The sequence below is a fragment of the Silurus meridionalis genome, chromosome 8, assembly GCF_014805685.1.
Source record: "Silurus meridionalis isolate SWU-2019-XX chromosome 8, ASM1480568v1, whole genome shotgun sequence".
Taxonomy (NCBI): Eukaryota; Metazoa; Chordata; class Actinopteri; order Siluriformes; family Siluridae; genus Silurus; species Silurus meridionalis.
This window is the reverse complement of record NC_060891.1, coordinates 9,404,808-9,424,602: the sequence shown is the minus strand read 5'-3', so window position 1 is coordinate 9,424,602 and position 19,795 is coordinate 9,404,808. Positions and strand designations below refer to the sequence as shown.

Below are 19,795 nucleotides of genomic sequence, written 5' to 3'. Positions count from 1 at the left end.
CAAGTCATCCACATACTGAATCAAACATTCAGGTTTAGAGAATCTCTTCAATATTTTAGCTAAACACTGGTGAAATAGGGTGGGAGAATTCACAAAACCTTGTGGAAGTACATTCCAGGTATACTGGGTGTTTTTGAACTTGAAAGCAATGATGTAATGGGATAGACCAAAAACCATTAGACACATCAAGGGCGGAATAATAACTTGCCTCGGGTAGAAGGGATGCTAACACATCAGGAGTGGAGGCCACTACAGGTGCACAAGTCTGAGTGCATTTGTTAAGCTCCCTGTAGTCTATGCATAATCTCCAAGAATCGTCTGGTTTTCGAACAGGCCAGATTGGAGCTAGTGATGGTGAAAAGCACGGTCTTATAACACCTTGTTCTAATAGAGAGTCTACAGTACGCTGTATGTATGGATTAGCTTCTTCTGGATAGTTGTACTGTCTGAGGGAAGGTGGATCATGGCCTTGAATCTGTACCTCCATCACGCTGGTGGCAACGCGACCACAATCATGTTTTGATCTAGCAAAAACACCTATGTTGTGATGTAAAAGATCAGACAACTCACAATCCTCTACTGATAGCAATGCATCCAAATCATAGTCCTCCGACTTTTTTACTGAATGTACAACATGTACATCTGAAATCTCCACCACTTTATCTGTACTCAAAGGGTTACGCCAAATACAATTATTGCCATAATCAAGAATGTAACCACGTGTATTCATAAGATCTGACCCTAAGATACTACGACCATCACCGGTCTTGCTAAGCCAAGCTTTGCTTTTAAACTTGTCGTGACCAACTTGAAAGTACATATTTTCCATTTGTGATGCCAGGGACACTGTTCCGTCAAAACCTTCCAATGTTACTGTGTTTTTACATTTGGGTGGGGAGTTATCTGAATGGAGGATTGTTAATGAAGCACCCGAATCTACTAACCAATCATTGCATCGGCCTCCAACAGCAATATTTACGATTGGTCTACCATGACTATCCCGTGATAAAGGTGCTACATGTGTTAGGGAGGCCTGAGATCCCTATTCGGAAAAAGGCTTGGTGTGAGAGGTCTGTCTCTCTTTGTGAGAACGTAATTCCTCACTCTCTGCTCAATCTGCTTATTGTGGCCTGTAAGTGATTAAAGTAATTCCCTGATCCTGCCTTTTTGTCAGACAATTTGCACTCTCTGGAAATATGTCCTGCTTTGCTACATGAATACAAACAGGGAGGTTGTCTGGATTATAGGGGGGTGGCCTCTCATCCCTATCTCCGGCAACACGCCCCTCTCTTCTCCAGGATACTCTACGATTGTTATTTGGATAGGACTTTCTTACACCTATTACTGACACAGGATTAGACTTTTTAATATTAGAAGTACTGTTGTAAAACTGTGTCATCTTGGCAATGATGTCAGCAAATTCCGACAGATGTGTTACATGCATTGCTACAGCGGAACGGGTAAGTGAATCACATTTATTAAGCAAGGCCGATTTAAAACTGACATCATTAGTCGTTATGTCGGGATTGCCACTGAAAGTTTTGAAAGCTTCAAGTAATCGCTCTGAAAATGCCACTGGGTGCTCCCCTTTCCTCATGTGCATATTGGATATTTTATCCCAGTTAACTGACGTCATACCTAAGACCTCAAGCAATGCCTGTTTCCTTTCTAACTTGTTGGCAGTTCTGTCCCTAACTTTCTGAGAGACAGCTCCCGAGAGAGTATCCGGCAAGCACATAGTTAACAGAACACATGCATCGCCATCAGTAAATTTGTAAATGTCCATATGTGAGGAAAATACCAGGTGGAGATTTTAGAGGAGATGGGACGACAGCTTGAGACGGGAGTACCTAACCCGGTACTTTGGGATGAGATCTGTGTGGTGAACGACCTAATCCTGCACTCTTCACGAGGTGCAGTTCAAGGCTGCGGCCGCGTGATGGGCTTGGCTGTGTCAGGTGAGAGAGCGTTGTGGCTTAACCTGTCAGGCTTGGGTGACACACAGAAAGCGGAAGCCATGGATGCTGCCTACGACCCCGCTAAAGGTCTGTTCGGTCTAGCTCTAGAAAAAATGAGAGAAACCAGCACTCTCAGGAAACAGAAGGATGAAGCATTCAACCTCTGTTTGCCTCATAAGCTGTCTCAGATCCCACCCCCTCAGCCAGCGCGACAGGGTTTTGCCGCAGCCGCGGCTGTGAGAGGGAGACCAATGAGCGCGAGGAGTGCAAGATCGGCTCTCAGCGGACAGCAAGCTGGTCAACGTCCGAGATCGGATGGCTCGGGTCCGTGGGGAAAGCATTCATTTGCGGCCACGGCTGCTAGAAACCGTCCACCCCACCCTGAGGAGCGAAAGAAGAAGCGTGCGACCTGACACGCGAATGTTCTCCTATCCTCCTTTCTCCGCTGGTGAAGAAAAGGAGAAGGGAACACAGCCTGGTTCTAAGTTCCGTAAGGGCTTCCTCCTTAGTTTCTCCTCGGGTTCGAGGATTAAAGAAAAATGTTCAGTGTCACCAAGCACTCACGACATTTGTTCACTCGCACGGCAGTTCAGACGATTGCGCAGTAAAGAATTCATCATCGCATCCAAGCCGCGGGCTGAGGGCGATGTGTTCAAGAATAAAAAACTCGAGATCGACTCACTTTTGAGCAAAAGGGCAATCAGAGTTGTTCCGGAGGCAGAAAGCCGTCAGGGATTTTACTTCCGGTACTTTGTGATCCCGAAGAGAGGAAGCACATCTCTTCATCCGATCTTGGACTTGCGTGTGTTAAACAAGCACCTGAAAAAATATTCATTTAGAATGTTGACACACAAAGCACTCTGTCGGTCAATCCGTCCAAACGTTTGGTTTGTGACGATCGATCTATCGGACGCGTATTTCCACATAGACGTTTACCTGTCACACATAAAATATTTGAGGTTTGCACACAGAAGCACTGCCTACGCGTTTCAAACCATTCCATTCGGACTGTCTGAGTTTAAAAATAAACAGGAAAAAGAGCCGCTTGTGTCCCGCGCAGTGCGTGGAATATGTAGGACTCAGTATAGATTCCCTCTCCTATCGAGTCACGCTGACAGAGAGGAGAATCGCATCTCTCATGAAGTATCGCTCCCATTTTAGGGTGGGGACTATGGTCCTGTTCCGAGTGTGCCTACGAATGCTGGGTTTAATGGCCTCAGTGATTTCTGTGGTGCGTCTGGGACTTCTCATGCGAATGATGTTAGAAGGGGTCGACCTGAGAAATAAAGGTGGGGCGGAGCCTAATCTCAGGTCGACCTGTCTGTCAAGACAGACGTGGTGTCATAAGAGCTTCCATATTTAGTCACGCCCAAAGCGATTCCCATAGTGAAACACAGAGCGAAGTTAGAAAAAGAACTAAGCCCATATATATCAGAAATGGGTCCCACCTTCTATAAAATAGGACATCTTTATTATTGGACGACAGGTTAGATAATCTAATGAAACATATTCCAATATAACCCTGTGCCATAATAACCTAGAAGCCTTATCAACTAACCAGTTCAAAAGAATACATTTTTTTGCACAGAATGTTAGGAACTTGCAGAGTGTCTTTTTATGTTTGTCTGCAACCATGTCATTGTATATTCCAAGCAACATGTGTTTTGGATCGTAGCCAATATTAATGGATAAGATAGCATTAAGTTCTTGTTCAACCATAACCCAAAACTTCTGAATCTCCCTACAAGACCAGAAACAGTGGATAAGATCTCCTTCTTCTGTTTTACATTTCGGGCACATTGGCGAGCAGTCTTCTTTAAACTTGTGCCTCCATAAGGTGAAATGTGAGCTCTGTGCAAAATTTTCAACTGCATTGCTTAAGGTCCCTGCACTCTTCCATGCTTCCTCCCATTGATCGTCTGTGATTTGTATGTCAAGTGTCCTTTCCTATGTCCTCTTCAATAAGTCCGTATTCAAAGATCCACAATCCTTGAGAACCTTATAGAAAATAACTTATGGAACTGTTCGTTTGCGAAAAAAGCTGTCTCTCCACAGCCGAAATGTCCTGATTTGTGAGCAAAGTAGTGTCCTTTTCACAAAGTCTCTTAACTGTAAATAACGAAAAAATCCTGTCGTGGAATGTTGTACTTGGTGGTTAATTGGTCAAATGACATCAAAGTGTCCCCTCAAATAGATCATGTAAAGTATTGAGACCTTTATGTGTCCAAACTGAAACTTTGGGTCTACAGTCCCCGGCAGGAAGTCATAATTATCACAAATAGGAGTAAATGTTGAGGTAAGTTGGGGGTTGACCCTCCAAACGCCTGACAACTTGCCATGCCTTGACAGCATTGATTGTGATGGGGTTACTGCAAACAACTTTCAAGGACTTAAACTTTTAAGAAAAAGCAAATTTACTAAAGGAAATTTACTGAGTGAGCTTTCAATATAAAACCACACTGCTCTGGGCCCTCTATGTACCCAGTCAGAGATATAATGCAAGTGAACATTTACCTGATATCAAGACCTCCCACTGAAGATGTGCTCTTTTTTTAGCCCATATAAAAGAACTAAACCAACCATTCAATTTCTTAATAGTTTTATGTGTGAAACGTATTGGATTCATTTGAAGTGGGTAAAGTAACCTTGGGAGAATATTCATCTTTAGGAGGGGGATCCATCCCAACCAAGAAACAGGAAGAACATTCCACCTTTCTAAATCCAACCAAATACGTTCAAAAAGTGGAAGAAAGTTTACTTTATACATCTGTTCAAAGGAAGGAGTAACATTAATGCCCAAATATATTAATCCATCTAAACGGAAAGGGTGATAATGTCTGGGGTATTTGTATATCCTAAAAAGTTGCCGAATTTGTTAATTGTGTCTAAAAGAGCTGGGGTAGAGGTATCAGGATTCATCATGAATATCAAAATATCATCGGCATATAGGGCAATCTTATGTTGATTGTTTGCTATTGTTAACCCACAAATTTCATTATTTATCCTTATAGCTTCTGCCAGCGGTTCGATTATCAAAGCAAATAAAAGAGGTGATAGAGGGCAGCCTTGCCTTGTCCCTCTCCCAACTTTGAATGCAGAGGGGCGGCATCCATTAGTCAGCACAGCACTAAGAGGCTCATTATACAATAACTTGATCCACTTAACGAAGTGCTCACCAAGACCAAATTTATGTAACGTATGAAATAAGTAGGGCTATTCGATGCGATCAAATGCCTTCTCCGTATCTACAGAAATCACAAGACCATCCACTGACTGCTGCCTAGCAAACTGCATCAAATTCAACAGGCGCCGCATATTATTGGCAGAGTTGCGTCCTACGATAAAACCTGTTTGGTCATCCTTTATTATAGTGGGGAGAAGGCATTCTAACCGTGTTGCTAATATTTTAGAAATAATCTTCAGATCTACATTCAGCAGTGAAATAGGCCGGTATGATGAACAGTCCTCTGCTTGTTTACCTTTTTTCAAAATTAGGGATATATTCGCCTCTCTCAGAGTTAATCACAGGACCCAAAGACAAGGCAGGCATTCTTACTACCTTACATTCCCTGATGAGTAACACTGGAAATACACAAGATGACCCGGTTAAAGTGTCAGTTGGCTTCATTCGTACAAATAAAGTATATGCCGACACAGCTCGGGTGAGGGTAGGGTCACAAGGTGTCACCATTCGTCTTGGTCAGGTCGCCAACGTAAAATGTAGGGTACCTCCCAACTTTTATATTTCTCACTGAAGTGAGGAGGCCCCACCACTAGCATGCCTTGATCTTGGAGAAGGACTGATTGAGGTTCACAAAAGAGGACAGACGCACATAAGAGTTCCAGTTGGCAACCACACTAAGCATGAGGTAACCATCCCAAAAAGAACCATTCTTGGGGAGATAGCAGCCATTGCTAAGATTGGGCCAACAAATCCACAGGGAACTGTTTCATCTCAACCAGCACAGCCAGAGGACGACAACACACAGTGGCATCCTCTTGTAGACCTCAGTCACCTGAAATCAAGTGAACAAGCAGTAGTGAGACAGCTTCTTTATGAAGAGTTGGCTGTGTTTGCTTGTAATGAAAATGACATCGGAAATATCCCCAGCCTACAGATGACATTGAGTTTGAAGGATGATATCCCTGTGCAGAAGGCCTATACTTCTATACCCAAGCCACTCTTGAAAGAAGTTAAGGAGTATGTACAGGACTTGCTTGCTAAGGGCTGGATAGTAAAATCTCGTTCACCCCATGCTGCCCCAGTAGTGTGTGTCCGAAAAAAAATGGCACACTACGACTATGTATAGTCTACAGACAGCTCAACAGAAAGACCATCCCTGATCGTCATCCACTGCCAAGAATACAGGATCTCATGAACACCTTGGGTGGTTATCGCTGGTTCTCCATACTTGGCCAGGGAAAGGCTTATCACCAGGGGTTTATGGCCGAAGGGTCGAGGCACTTGACATCATTTGTTACCCCTTGGGGCCTATTTGAATGGGTAAGAGTCCCTTTTTGCCTTTCAAATGCTCCTGCCGCTTTTTAACGGAGTATGGAAGAAATGTTAGAGTCCATCCGTGATGAGTGCTGCCTGCCATACTTGGATGATGTTCTCTGCTTTGCCAAGTCCTTTGAAGAACATGTTGAAAAATTGCGAGTCGTGTTCAGGGTCCTCCGGGAGCATGGAGTCAAGCTGCGTCCAGCTAAGTATAAGTTGTTTAAGCAGGAGGTCCGGTACCTGGGTCACCTTGTGTCTGCGGATGGAGTAAGAGTGGATCCAAAGGATCTGGATGCTGTGAGGGTACTTCGTGATAAAATACCGCAAAATTTTGGAGAAGTTCGCCGCCTTGTAGGCTTCCTAAGCTATTACAGAAGTTACATCCAAGACTTTGCTAGGTTAGCTAAACCTATTTATGGGCTGCTCCAAGCGAACACAGCAGAAAATCAATCACCAGTAGGAAGGGAAAGGGAAAGGAGGAGGAGCTCACAGCTGCCCTCAAGACATCCGATTGTTTGGGGAGACGAACACCAGCAGAGCTTAGACAGACTCATCGACATGCTAACCAACCCACCTGTGCTTGCATATCCTGATTTTGATGCACCGTTTGTCCTGCACACTGATGCTTCAGAACAAGGATTAGGAGCAGTGCTGTACCAGAGGCAGGAAGGAAGAGTACGGGTCATTGCCTATGGCTCGAGGACATTGTCGCCTGCTGAGAAAAACTACCGACTCCATTCCGGTAAACTGGAATTTCTTGCTCTAAAGTGGGAGGTGTGTGAAAAGTTTCGTGACTACCTCTTCTAAGCCCCATGTTTCACCATTTATACTGATAATAATCCTCTCACCTACGTGATGAGTTCAGCAAAGTTAAATGCAGCTGGTTATCGTTGGGTGGGGGAACTTGCAGATTTCCGTTTTGAGATTAAATACCATCCCGGCAAGAGTAATAATGATGCTGACATGTTGTCACGTTGTCCCCTGGACATGGACCAATACATTAGTGAGTGCACGGAGGGCCTGTCACAAAGTGCCATCCAGGCAACTTGGGAGGGTAAAATGATGTCCAAGAATGGAGATGGGTGGCAGCCCTTAACTTAAAAGCAACTGACACAGTCACACTCCATGATCATGTACTACCTGCCATCGGTCCTGATGAACTGAGTAGAGCACAACGTGAAGATCAAACGTTTGGGCCAGTGGTCAAATTGAAGGAAGCTGGTAAGACATTGACCCCTGATGTTCGGCGTATGGCGGCAAGTGATACAATGAAGCTGCTAAGAGAATAGTACAAGCTAATCCTAGACAACAATATACTTTATAGGAGAACAACACAGAGACGTCAACTGGTACTACCTACAAAGTATCGGCAGATGGTACTTCAGCAGTTGCATAACCACATGAGTCACGTTGGGACAGAGAAAATACTACAGTTAGCTCGAGAAAGGTTCTACTGGCCATGGATGCGGACGAGTGTGGAGGAGTATGTGACTCGCCAGTGTCCCTGTATAACACAGAAACAACCTGTAACCCATGGGCACGTGCCAATGGAAGGAATCACCTCAAACGCACCTTTGGAATTGGTATGTGTTGATTACCCGCACTTAGAGACCAGTCGTGGGGGTATGAATATATATCCTGATGGTCATTGATCACTTCACCAGGTTTGCTCAGGCCTATCCGACCAGGAACAAATCTGGAAAGACTGCAGCTGAGAAAATATTCAACGACTTGATACCTCGTTTCGGGTTCCCTGCAAAACTACACCATGACCAGGGGTGTGAGTATGAAAATTCCCTTTTCCACACCCTGCAGAAGCTCTCTGGGGTGGGTCGCTCCAGAAGTACTCCATACCACCCTCAAGGTAATCCTGTAGAGAGACTAAACCGAACTTTGCTTCAGATGTTGCGGACGTTGACTAAAAAGGACAAACAGAACTGGAAGGAACATTTGCCGAAGGCCATTCACGCCTACAGTTGGACCAGGCATGAGTCAACGGGATACTCTCCCTTCTACCTAATGTATGGTTGTCACCCACGGCTCCCCATTGACTTATTGTTTGGGTTAGTACAGGAAGAGGGATTCACCACCCCACGTGGGTATGCTGAGCGCTGGGCAGATCGGATGGCTGAAGCCTTTAGGATTGCAGCGCAGAATAGCAAGCAGAGGAGTCTGTGCAATAAAGAATACTATGATCAGAAAGCCAATTGTATCATTCTAAGACCTGGAGATCGTGTCTTGGTGAGGAATATGAGTCAGAGGGGTGGCCCAGGAAAGTTGCGTTCTCATTGGGAGCCTACCATTTATGTTGTGAAGGAGCAATTAGGTGATAACTTCGTATACAAGGTACATCCTGAAAATGATGAGCGCAAGATCAGAACATTGCACCAAAACCACCTCCTGCTTGTGAATGATTTCCTAACACCAGAGAATCTGGACCCAAAGATTTAGAGGTAGGAGAAGATGAGGAGTCAAGCTTTGATGAAGAAGAAGGATACTATTGGATGAGAATAGGCAATTCAAAACATTCTGAATGTGAAGGAGGGGAACCAGGAAGTGGGCAGTCTAAGGGAGAGCTGGATGGGTCTGACTCCATGGAGAGAGATGATTTACAGAGGGCTTGCACAAGAGAGACGTCGGGACAATTATCGAGAGAACCAGAGTGCAAATCTCTTGATGCTGAACTTCCAGAAGATACTTTGCTACCTGTGGAGAGCCAGGAGCCAGAACAAGGCATGGAATCAGGAGGTGAAGACCTGCCAGAAGAACCCCCACAACAAGAACCCTGCCAAGGAAGTAAGAGTTCACTCAGAGAGAGAAGACCTGATCAAAGAATGATATACCCCTTTCTTGGACAACCCACATTCCAAACAGTACCAACATTAAACACACTAACAGCAAACACAGTTCAGTCACTACTCTGGGCACTCACATCTGCACATACATGGGTGGACAATATCAGTAACCCATACCAAGGGATACCAGTTACAGTTATAGTTCCAAATTATTAAAAATAAATATATATATGAATATCTAAAGAGTTAAGAGTTTCACCTTCTGTGGTGAGGAGAATGTGATGCCCCGATTGTCAGTTCTTCACAATTAACACAATTACATTTGTAATTAAAGACACTTAAATGGGTTTTTGCATGTTAAAATGTATTAAGGGAATGGTGGTTCCGCCAGTTCAATAGAGGGCGCTGTGGGAGAGTTGCGTGTTGCAAGGTGTCTGTTGGGCTGCAGGTCATAACCCAGCAAGACAAGAGCTGATCACACGCATGGTTTTGTCCTGTCTTTATTTCACCATTCCACAGATTGCTGGGAACACTTAACTGCCAGCTGATACGGAAGTCCCGTACCCGCTACACTTATATGCCTTTTCTGCTATTCCAGTTTAACTTTTATCACAATTTATCCACCATAGTAGATGTTCATCCATAAATAAAGCATTAAAGCAAATAAAAGCCTAACAAAAAAAAGCTAAAGCTTGCAGCACCTGGTATTCCCAGGCGGTCTCCCATCCAAGTATTAACCAGGCCCGACCCTGCTTAGCTTCCGAGATCAGACGAGATCGAGCGTTCTCCGAGTGTTATGGCCGTAAGCGAGAACTGCCGTTTCAAATTGCCAATTTATTTTTGCTTGTCAGTTTGTTTGTTTGTTTGCTTATATGCCTTTTCTGCTATTCCATTTTAACTTTTATCACAATTTATCCACCATAGTAGATGTTCATTCATAAATAAAGCATTCAAGCAAATTCCCAGGCGGTCTCCCATCCAAGTACTAACCAGGCCTGACCCTGCTTAGCTTCCGAGATCAGACGAGATTGAGTGTTCTTTTTTTTTTTTTTAATTGAGAATTTTCAATACAACAATAACATTTTCCAGGTGATAAAACATCAGATTAAAAGGTCTCCAACCTCACAAAGCATAAAAACACAATAATTATTACATTCTTTTTATTTTGTTAAAATGGCATTCTGAAACCTGAAACTTCTAAAACATCGGTGACTTCCTGCGTAAAGACTTTGTAAAAATCATTCAAATTTCCATTTTCCTTAAAATAAAAATACAGGCATTCAACATACCTTTCAAATTTCCTTTTAAAAACAAACCATACATCCATTAAAAATTGTTCTCTCTTTGCTACCACCCGTCTTTCCCATATTGCACTCTTCATCAACATCACCGGTAGATTCAGAAGCATTTAGTTTTTACTTTTCTTCTCAAAGCCCAACATCATCACCTTATTCCATTCCATGTCATCATCATCTTCCCCACTCAACTGTGAAATTATACTTTTACATTTCCCATTAAAATCCTCTAATTCCTCACAGTATAGAAACAGGTGTAAAAATCCCTCAGCATGATCATTACAAACTTTGCATGAAGCGGACTGTTCCATTCCAATCCTATTTAAAATTGCATCTGTAAAAATAGCCTTATGTTTTGCAATCAGAGAATATAAAAGTGCTGACAGCGGGCAACCTTGTCTTATTGATCTTGTTATTTTAAAACACGGTGTTAAAAACCCATTGCATTTAATTTTTGTTACTGCACCCTTGTATAAGATCCTAATCCATTTAATAAAATGTTCTCCAAATACAAACCTCTTTAAAAAGTCAAATAAGAAACTATGTTCCACCCTGTCGAATGCTTTCTCAAAGTCTAGACTGATAATAAAACCATCTTTATTCTGCTCACGCATGTACCTTATCGTATCTTTTATACCAATTGTTGTGTCTGCTATATCTCTACCCTTTACACCGTACACTTGGTTAGTTTTAATTATGCTCGGCATCACTTCCTTTAGTCTGTTGGCTAAAATTTTGGATAGAATCTTAAAATCAGTATTCAGCATAGTGATTGGTCTGTAGTTTTTAAGATCTGTTTTCTCCCCTTTTTTCTTGTATATCAATTTTATTAAGCCCATCCCCTTTCTTTGATTCAACTCTCCTTTTTTAAAAATATCTACATATACTTCTTTCAAAATACAGGTCAAAACGTCTTGAAAAACTATATAAAATTCACTTCCCAAACCATCTATTCCAGGACTTTTCTTTTTGTTTAATTCGCTTATTGCTCTTTTTATCTCTTCTTCTCTTATCTCTTCATCACATTCTTTTTTGTCCACTTCCCATACTGTTGTTTTTATTTGTTTCAATAGATCCTGTTTCTCTTCTTCACTCACCCCCTCCGCTCCAAACAAATTCTCATAGTATAACTTAGTGGAGGAAATGCGTAAAGCAGAACGTTTGGCCACGGGTGGGCTAACGCATCCACACCCATAGGTGCACCGTTTCTCGCCAGAGAAAAGAACAGAGGGCAATAAGTTTTCGTGCGAGGCGAAGAGATCTACGGCGGCCCGGCCGAATCTCTCCCATAACAGGTTCACCACCTGAGGATGGAGAGACCACTCCCCGTACAGGGGATTTCCCCTGGACAAGAGATCCGCCCCCGCATTCAACATTCCCGGCACATGAGTCGCTCGCAGCGACAGGAAATGCTCCATGCCCCACACCACGAGATCTCGCGCTAGACGGTGAAGTCGAGGAGAGCGCGTTTCGCCCTGGCGATTTATGTACGCCACCGCCGTCGTGTTGTCTGATCTGACCAATACGTGGTGACTCCGAAGAAACTGCACGAAATGTTTCAAAGCTAGAAACACTGTTAACAGCTCAAAAAAGTTTATGTGCGTGCACCGAAGCGAAACGGACCATTTCCCTTTCGCTATCCTGCCTTCGCACACCGCACCCCAACCTGCGAGTGACGCATCCGTCGTCACTACTTTTTTCAGGGAAACAGCCCCCAGCAGGGTTCCTGACTCGAGAAAATCGTGATTTTTCCAGTGATGGAGAGCGTGTAAGCACAGTGACGTCACCATCACCTTGCGATTGAGGTGGCGCTTCGGACATAAGCGATGTGCCGTAACCCAGCATTGAAACTCTCTCATTCGCAACAGTCCCAACGGTATGACAGACACTGCCGAAGCCATCAGCCCCAGCAGGCGTAAACAGAGTCTGAATGGAACTTTCCTTCCTCTCTGGAAAAGAGAGACAACTGCGAACCGACCTAATGCGCTCTTCTGATAGAAAAGCCTGATACAGGTCTGAGTTCAATCTGAAACCCAGGTATATTATTTCCTGTGGGCACCAAGCAGCTCTTTGTTTCGTTTATCCTGAAGCACACTCGTATCCACCTCCGCTTGCTGCCGTGACGGAGCGCAGAGGAGGAGATCGTCCAAATACGCTGACACTCTGAGACCCGCTGCTCTCAGCGGCGACAGTGCAGCTTCGACAAATTTGGTAAAGATCCGCGGAGCTAGAGCTAGCCCGAACGGAACCGCCAAATATTCGTAGGCTGTGCCCTGATAGGCAAAGCGTAGGGATTTCCTGTGTGCCGGATAAATGCTTATGTGGTAATACGCGTCCTTCAGATCCACTGAAGTAAACCAGTCTCTGGGACGAATAACACTGTACAAAGCTTTCAATGTGAGCATCTTGTACTTGTACTTTCTGAGGTGTTTGTTGAGGTTCTGTAAATCCAGAATGGGACGGAGACCCCCCCTTTCTTGGGAAGGACAAAGTACTGGGAGTAAAAGCCGAGCTGGCTGTCCTCTCGCGGCACCGATCGAATTACCCCTTTGCTCAGTAAGGAGGTTATTTCGTCCTCCAAACCTGAGCAGATTCGCCCTCTGCTGTCGAACAAATCACGCCGCTGAAAAGCGGTGGTCTCACGGCAAATTGCAGGCGATATCCTCGCTGTATTGTGGAATACACCCAATGACGAACTGCGCATGCGCACCAACTCTCCGCGTGAGCAGAGAGCGGGCCTCCGTGGCTCTCACTTACAGACGGCGCGGTGGCACCATCTGGTGGTGGAACCAGGGATTGCAACTCTGATTCGAGTTCTTTTATTGTGTGTGTGGATTTTTTCACTTTTCCCTTTATCACACACGTCTGTGCCCTCGGCCCACTGCCTGGATGCACAGAACAAATCTTTAATATATTTGGACGAACATGGAACATCCTGCTCTTTTTCTTGCTAATGGGTGGAGAGGGGAGAAGTAACTTTCCGGGCACTGGGGGCACTGGGGGAACTGGTGCCAACACTCCAACCGGAGAAATTTTGTTCGTCTTTGAAACGCTCCCCAACGCCTTTTTGCTGGAGGGGGAGGACAAGACTCCTGAGATGAGTCAAGGGGTGCTACAGAAACTCTGAGAGTGCTGCCACCTCTCTTTAGACCCAAAATCAGACCACAGGTTAGGTCGCCCGCCTAAGAGGTCTTGTTCCTGGGCTGGGGCTGTTGACTGCTGGGGTGGGGGTTGCCTAGGAGCCCTGAAACCAGGCGTCTCTCTCTGGACGCAGGGGCGAAATATGAACGTGCGGGTTGGGGAGGGCGAGCAGGAGGCTTTCTTGGGAGGCATGCCTCAAACGCTTCACCATCCTTCTTTCGAAGGTCGCATTGCTGGCGCATATTCGCCACCGCAGCCCGAAAAGGGCTTTCGGCTCGATCGGGGCATCAAGGAACTCCACCTTCTCCCTCTCCGATAAGCCCGTCAACCCCAACCACAGGGCTCTTTCGCCTACCACAGTGAGGCCCATGCTGCGGCCGCAGCTCTGGACCGCTCCCCTAGAGGAACATAGGTTGAGATCTGCAATGACGCAGATTTCTTCCCACAAGGTTGAATCTGGTGACCCATCATCAATCTGCCTCCCCATCTCTTCCATGAGCTCTGCCTGGTAAGCCGTGAGCATGGAGGTGGCATTCAGAGCTCTAACCGCCAGGGCCGAGGAGCGGTAGATCTTCTGGAAAAGGGAGGCGGACAGCCTTTCTGTATGTCCTGGCAGAGAAGGGGAGGAGGAAGATAGAGCAGCTCGTCAATTTGGGTGGAGGTGGCTAGCCACCGACAGCTCTATGGTGGGGGGGTTGTACATCCCCAAAGCCTCCATATTGTGCACCTCCACTCTAGAGAAACCCTTAACAGGCACTCTATGCGAGAAGGGCTTGTCCCAAAAACGACGCATTTCTGTGACACACGCCGGTACAGCAGGAATCAGCTGCTTAACTGGGGAAGTGCGCGATAGCAGCCTCTTCCCGTCATACAAATCCCTCTCAGCGTCGGAATGTACCTGCTGAGATGGCCATTCGATGGAAAGTTTTTGGCTGCTCTCCTACACACCTCCACGAGGTCCAGCTCACCTGGCATGGGGGAAGGGCCCGTAGCACTTCCAGGCCTGGAGAGAAGATCAGGAGGGAGGATAGCATCCTCCTCGTCGTCCTCCAAATCTTTCTCCAAAAAATGAGCGACCTCATCATCTTCCTCTTCCACACCCTTGTTATCCAGTAGAGAGTGTGATTCGAAGAGTGAAGGAAGGACAGGAGAAACCTCGTCCATCAACTCTCCCCAGCTGCACTGTGCTTGCGAAGCAGCCTCGTCCCTCTCCGCGGGCAGCGGAGAGAGACACGGGTCTCCCTTATTCACGGCCACGACTCGCAGGCGGCGCTCTCGAACCCTTGACGGGAAAAGAGCGCAGTGCGGGCAGCACTCGGGGTTAGCGAGCACGGTTTGAGCATGCCGAACTCCTAAGCACCTGATGCACAGGGGATGAGAGTCTTTTGCCGAGTTCGTAGACCCGCATGCACACGGTCGGGATTGAACTTTCCCCGCCGTGCACCCGGATGAACTTGCAGTCGCCATAACGGAGGTGCAATCACCGGAGAAAAAAAAAAAAAAAAAAAAAAAGAAAAACAACGAGATCACCACAACGTGCTTCTCGAAAACAGGTCTCGAACAATAATTCTAATACTCGTTTGCCACGATGTGAAAAGAAAACAGCAGAAGGGAATATCCGCTTTGACAGTGGATATTCTCCCCAAGAAGCAGCTGCGCTCGGAGACGTACCTTAACGGCCTGTCTGTGAACAGTTAAGCGACCACCCCCAGAAGATCTGCTTAGGATAGCTTCCTAAAAGGATCTTCACAGGGAAGAGAACGAGAATGAGGCAGGGACCGCAAGCAGCGGTGTATATAGGGAGGCGGGACTCCCGCATCACTGTCGTGATTGGTCTGTCAGCTGACAGACGTGGTGTTATTGATGCTTCCAGGATTGGTCACGCCCGAGGCGATTCCAATAGTGAGATACCGAGCGAATGTTTGAAAGAGAACAGATCCCATTTTCTCAGTCCATCTCCTCCAAGTCCTTTAATGAGTCAAATCTGTTCTCAGTACTTACTATGTCCTGTTTAGGGACATTTTTTCTGGCAACATCCACATTGGGTATTGCTTTTACTGACCTCCTTCTTTTCGTTGGTTTTGCTTGTTTCTCCTCCTCTTCGTTTCTTTCTCCATCTTCCATTCCCGTTTCTCATTCCTTGCATGCTGGTTTGTCCGACTCCATCGCGGTCAGATCAATCTGCAGGCTGTCTGTCAACTCCAGTTGAGTCACAGGGTCTTCATCCTGTTGAATGTCTACTGATGTCTCTTTCCCTTGGTCCTCCTTCTCCACCCCTTCCAAGGCGTGCCGCAAACTTTCAGTCAGCGTTAGCTGGGTCCAGATTCCCCCGTCCTGTTGTAAGTGATCGTCCCGGTTGTTCTTTCTTTGTCCTTGTTCCACGCCCTTGTCCACTGTTGTTTCCCCTTCTGGTGTTGTTGTTCCATCCTCCCCTCGTCGCTCACCGTTCCGTTCATGCACCTGCCCATCCACCTGCTGGAAACTTGAAGCATTTGAAATCCGGGCAATCCTTCACCACGTGATCCGGGCTCATGCACAGCCAGCAGGTCTTCACCTGATGGCTATGCATAACCCGGAAGTACTGTGGGCCTTCTTATGTTTCCATCTTCGTGCTGTATGGTAGAGAGGCAACTTCTTTCAGGAAACGCGTTTTCACGAATCGCGTCCCATCCTCGATGCTGGTGCCCGGATACACTCTCCTTTTTAGCTTTGAGATAGGAAAAACTCCCCATCCCTCAACAATTTCATCGTCCGCAATGTAGACAGGCAGATGCATAAATGAGACCACATAGTCTCTGTTTTGCAGTCTTTTTACCTCACAGTTGCTACCATTGATCACCAGACCCTCCAGGAGAAACTCTGTGTCTTCTTCTTGTTTTAAGGTGACCTCATACTTCTTGTTTAGCTTAGGGCGCACAGCAAGAATCTTCCCCTACCCAATCCTTTCTATTATTGCTCTTATCAGGTCAGACACTCTCATCTTGTTTAAATGTCCCGCCTCCACCGTCACTGTTGCTTCCTTCCGGTAAATCCTATCCGTAATTCCATTTCTTGCTTTTTTGTCAATTTCTTTAACAACACGTCGTCGTTGAACCAGTCCATCGTCAGGTACCGTGTGAACTTCCTCCGCCATAGCCATATCCGTCACCGAAGATGCATCCATTACAAACAAAGAAAATCACAAAGAAAACCAGAAAAAAACAAGGTTAAACCAAAATCCCTCCCAAACAGCCAGAGCTGCTGGGAGGATGAGATTAACCAAAAATAAGAAACACTGAACAAAAAAAGGACGACGACAAAAACAATACAAACAAAAACAGGGTGGGGTGAGCCACTCTCACCTACTGCAGCCAAACACTACCTCGAAAAAGCAGCTCTCTAGCGCCTCTCAGAGTGGTGGTATGGCCGTAAACAGCTGTTTCAAATTGGCAATTTATTTTTGCTTGTCAGTTTGTTCCTTTGCTTATATCCTTTTCTGCTATTCCAGTTGAACTTTTATCACAATTTATCCACCATAGTAGATGCTCATCCATAAATAAAGCATTAAAGCAAATAAAAGCCTAACAAAAAAAAGCTAAAGCTTACAGCACCTGGCATTCCCAGGCGGTCTCCCATTCAAGTACTAACCAGGCCCAACCCTGCTTAGCTTCCGAGATCAGACGAGATCGAGCGTTCTCAGAGTGGAATGGCCTTAAGGGAGAACTGCCGTTTCAAATTGCCAATTTATTTTTGCTTGTCAGTTTGTTTCTTTGCTTATATCCTTTTCTGCTATTCCAGTTGAACTTTTATCACAATTTATCCACTATAGTAGATGTTCATCCATAAATAAAGCATTAAAGCAAATAAAAGCCTAACAAAAAAAAGCTAAAGCTTACAGCACCTGGCATTCCCAGGCGGTCTCCCATCCAAGTACTAACCAGGCCCGACCCTGCTTAGCTCCCGAGATCAGACGAGATCGAGCGTTCTCAGAGTGGTATGGCCGTAAGCGAGAACAGCTGTTTCAAATTGTCAATTTATTTTTGCTTTTCAGTTTGTTCCTTTGCTTATATCCTTTTCTGCTATTCCAGTTGAACTTTTATCACAATTTATCCACCATAGTAGATGTTCATCCATAAATAAAGCATTAAAGCAAATAAAAGCCTAACAAAAAAAAGCTAAAGCTTACAGCACCTGGCATTCCAAGGCGGTCTCCCATCCAAGTACTAACCAGGCCCGACCCTGCTTAGCGTCCGAGATCAGACGAGATCGAGCGTTCTTTTTTTTTTTTTTTTTTAATTGATAATTTTCAATACAACAATATACAACAATAACATTTTCCAGGTGATAAAACATCAGGTTAAAAGGTCTCCAACCTCACAAAGCATAAAAACACAATAATTATTACATTCTTTTCATTTTGTTAAAATGGCATTCTGAAACCTGAAACTTCTAAAACATTGGTGACTTCCTGCGTAAAGACTTTGTAAAACTCATCCAAATATCCATTTTTCTTAAAATAAAAATACAGGCGTTCAACATACCTTTCAAATTTCCTTTTAAAAACAAACCAGACATCCATTAAAAATTGTTCTCTCTTTGCTACCACCCGTCTTTTCCATATTGCACTCTTCATCAACATCACCGGTAGATTCAGAACACTGCAAAAAGAGATGTGTTAAAAATGACACATGTTGTGTAGAAATTTAACACATGTATTGAGTGTGCTCAGGGACAACACATGTTGTGTTGAATTTAACACAATAGATGTGTAAGCCATTTTAACACACAAATTGTGTCAGGTAATTAAACACAGAAATGTGTCATTTTAACACATTAAGTGTTGATAAAATGCCAGAAATAAGTGTTGATAAAATATCCAGAAACTACTGATTAATGTGTTAACATTAAACACACCGCCAAGATTTTGTAATTCTAAAACATTCCAGCAAAACAGACAAGTCGCAAGAATATTAGGCATTTAATCAAATGTAAATAACAAATAATACATTTCATCAACTTTACATTTCAGCCTAAATGTACATTAAGAAACCAGCTAGTCAAGTTAAACACTTGAGCACGTTAAAATTGACAGTTTAACCAGCAACATGACAACAACATCATAACAGATCATAGGCTAGCTGTCGTCAGGCAATCAAACATTTTTAGAATAACATTTTTTAATGTAATGTGTAACAGGACTGAATGCATCTAAAAATTATACACTTCAGCATATAATAAGAAAACATTTAAAATCAGACATGTCTGACAACAGTGACAGATGACATTCTAGAGAAATTAAATAATCTTGTATCTTGGGTTGATATACAATTCATCTGTACCAAAACTCAACATTATATCTAAAGGTCTTGCATCGGCTGCACTGGTCAGGTTGATCATTTCATATTCTTTAGTTTGCTCTACCACAAATGCATAAAAATGGTCATCAAAGTATTTGACTTTTAGAATTCGTACAAACATAAGAATTGATACATTATCAGCCTGTGGGATAATGTGAATAATTTCACCAAACACAGGCTCTCCTGTACAGTTGATCTTAAGAGGCAGCACAGAGCCAGTTCTGTAAGTATGGCCATGCGCACTAACAGTGTGAGTGACATATATGGTGCTGTTCAAAGTCAAGTCATCAGAGGTTGTTATGAGATTGTCCAGTACAGCATCAGCTTGCTTCAAAGAGCTGATGGTAACAAGGTATGCATTTGTAACGCTCATTTTCATAGAAAAAGGGTCACCGAACTTGAAATTATACATTTCCTGAACTTGATGTTTGTAACTCAGCATTTTAGAGATATTTTTGTAGTTTCCAACCACACGAGCATGTCTTTTTAATGGATTATGATTTGCCTCAAATCTCATACACCATAGATGAGAAAGAGGTCCGAACATAACCATCATCCTCGGATAATGGGTCATAAAATGGTGTTTGGGAATCAGATTTCGATCATAGAGCTTCTTAAATAAAGTGTGGTGCTCTACAATGAGTTCTTTGAGAAATACAGCAAGCCCATCAGTAACAACAGGAGCAAAAACAATGCTGCATATTTCCCTCAGTAGAATGAATAGATGCCAGTGTGGACTTTTCTCATCAACAAGATCACCAACTAAAAA

The 19,795-nt window shown here is 44.3% G+C and overlaps 1 protein-coding gene, 2 non-coding genes and 1 pseudogene across 3 annotated transcripts in view; 1 reads left to right on the top strand and 3 right to left on the bottom strand.

The window, feature by feature from the left end:
• Positions 1-19,795, top strand: part of LOC124389743 — a 379,509-nt gene that overhangs the window by 101,673 nt on the left and 258,041 nt on the right. The gene's annotated exons all lie outside the window — the stretch shown is intronic.
• LOC124390689 lies at positions 9,944-10,062 on the bottom strand (annotated as a pseudogene).
• Positions 17,269-17,387, bottom strand: LOC124390677. Its single transcript, XR_006926822.1, has one exon. It is a non-coding gene; the product is annotated as a 5S ribosomal RNA (ribosomal RNA).
• LOC124390642 lies at positions 17,559-17,677 on the bottom strand. Its single transcript, XR_006926790.1, has one exon. It is a non-coding gene; the product is annotated as a 5S ribosomal RNA (ribosomal RNA).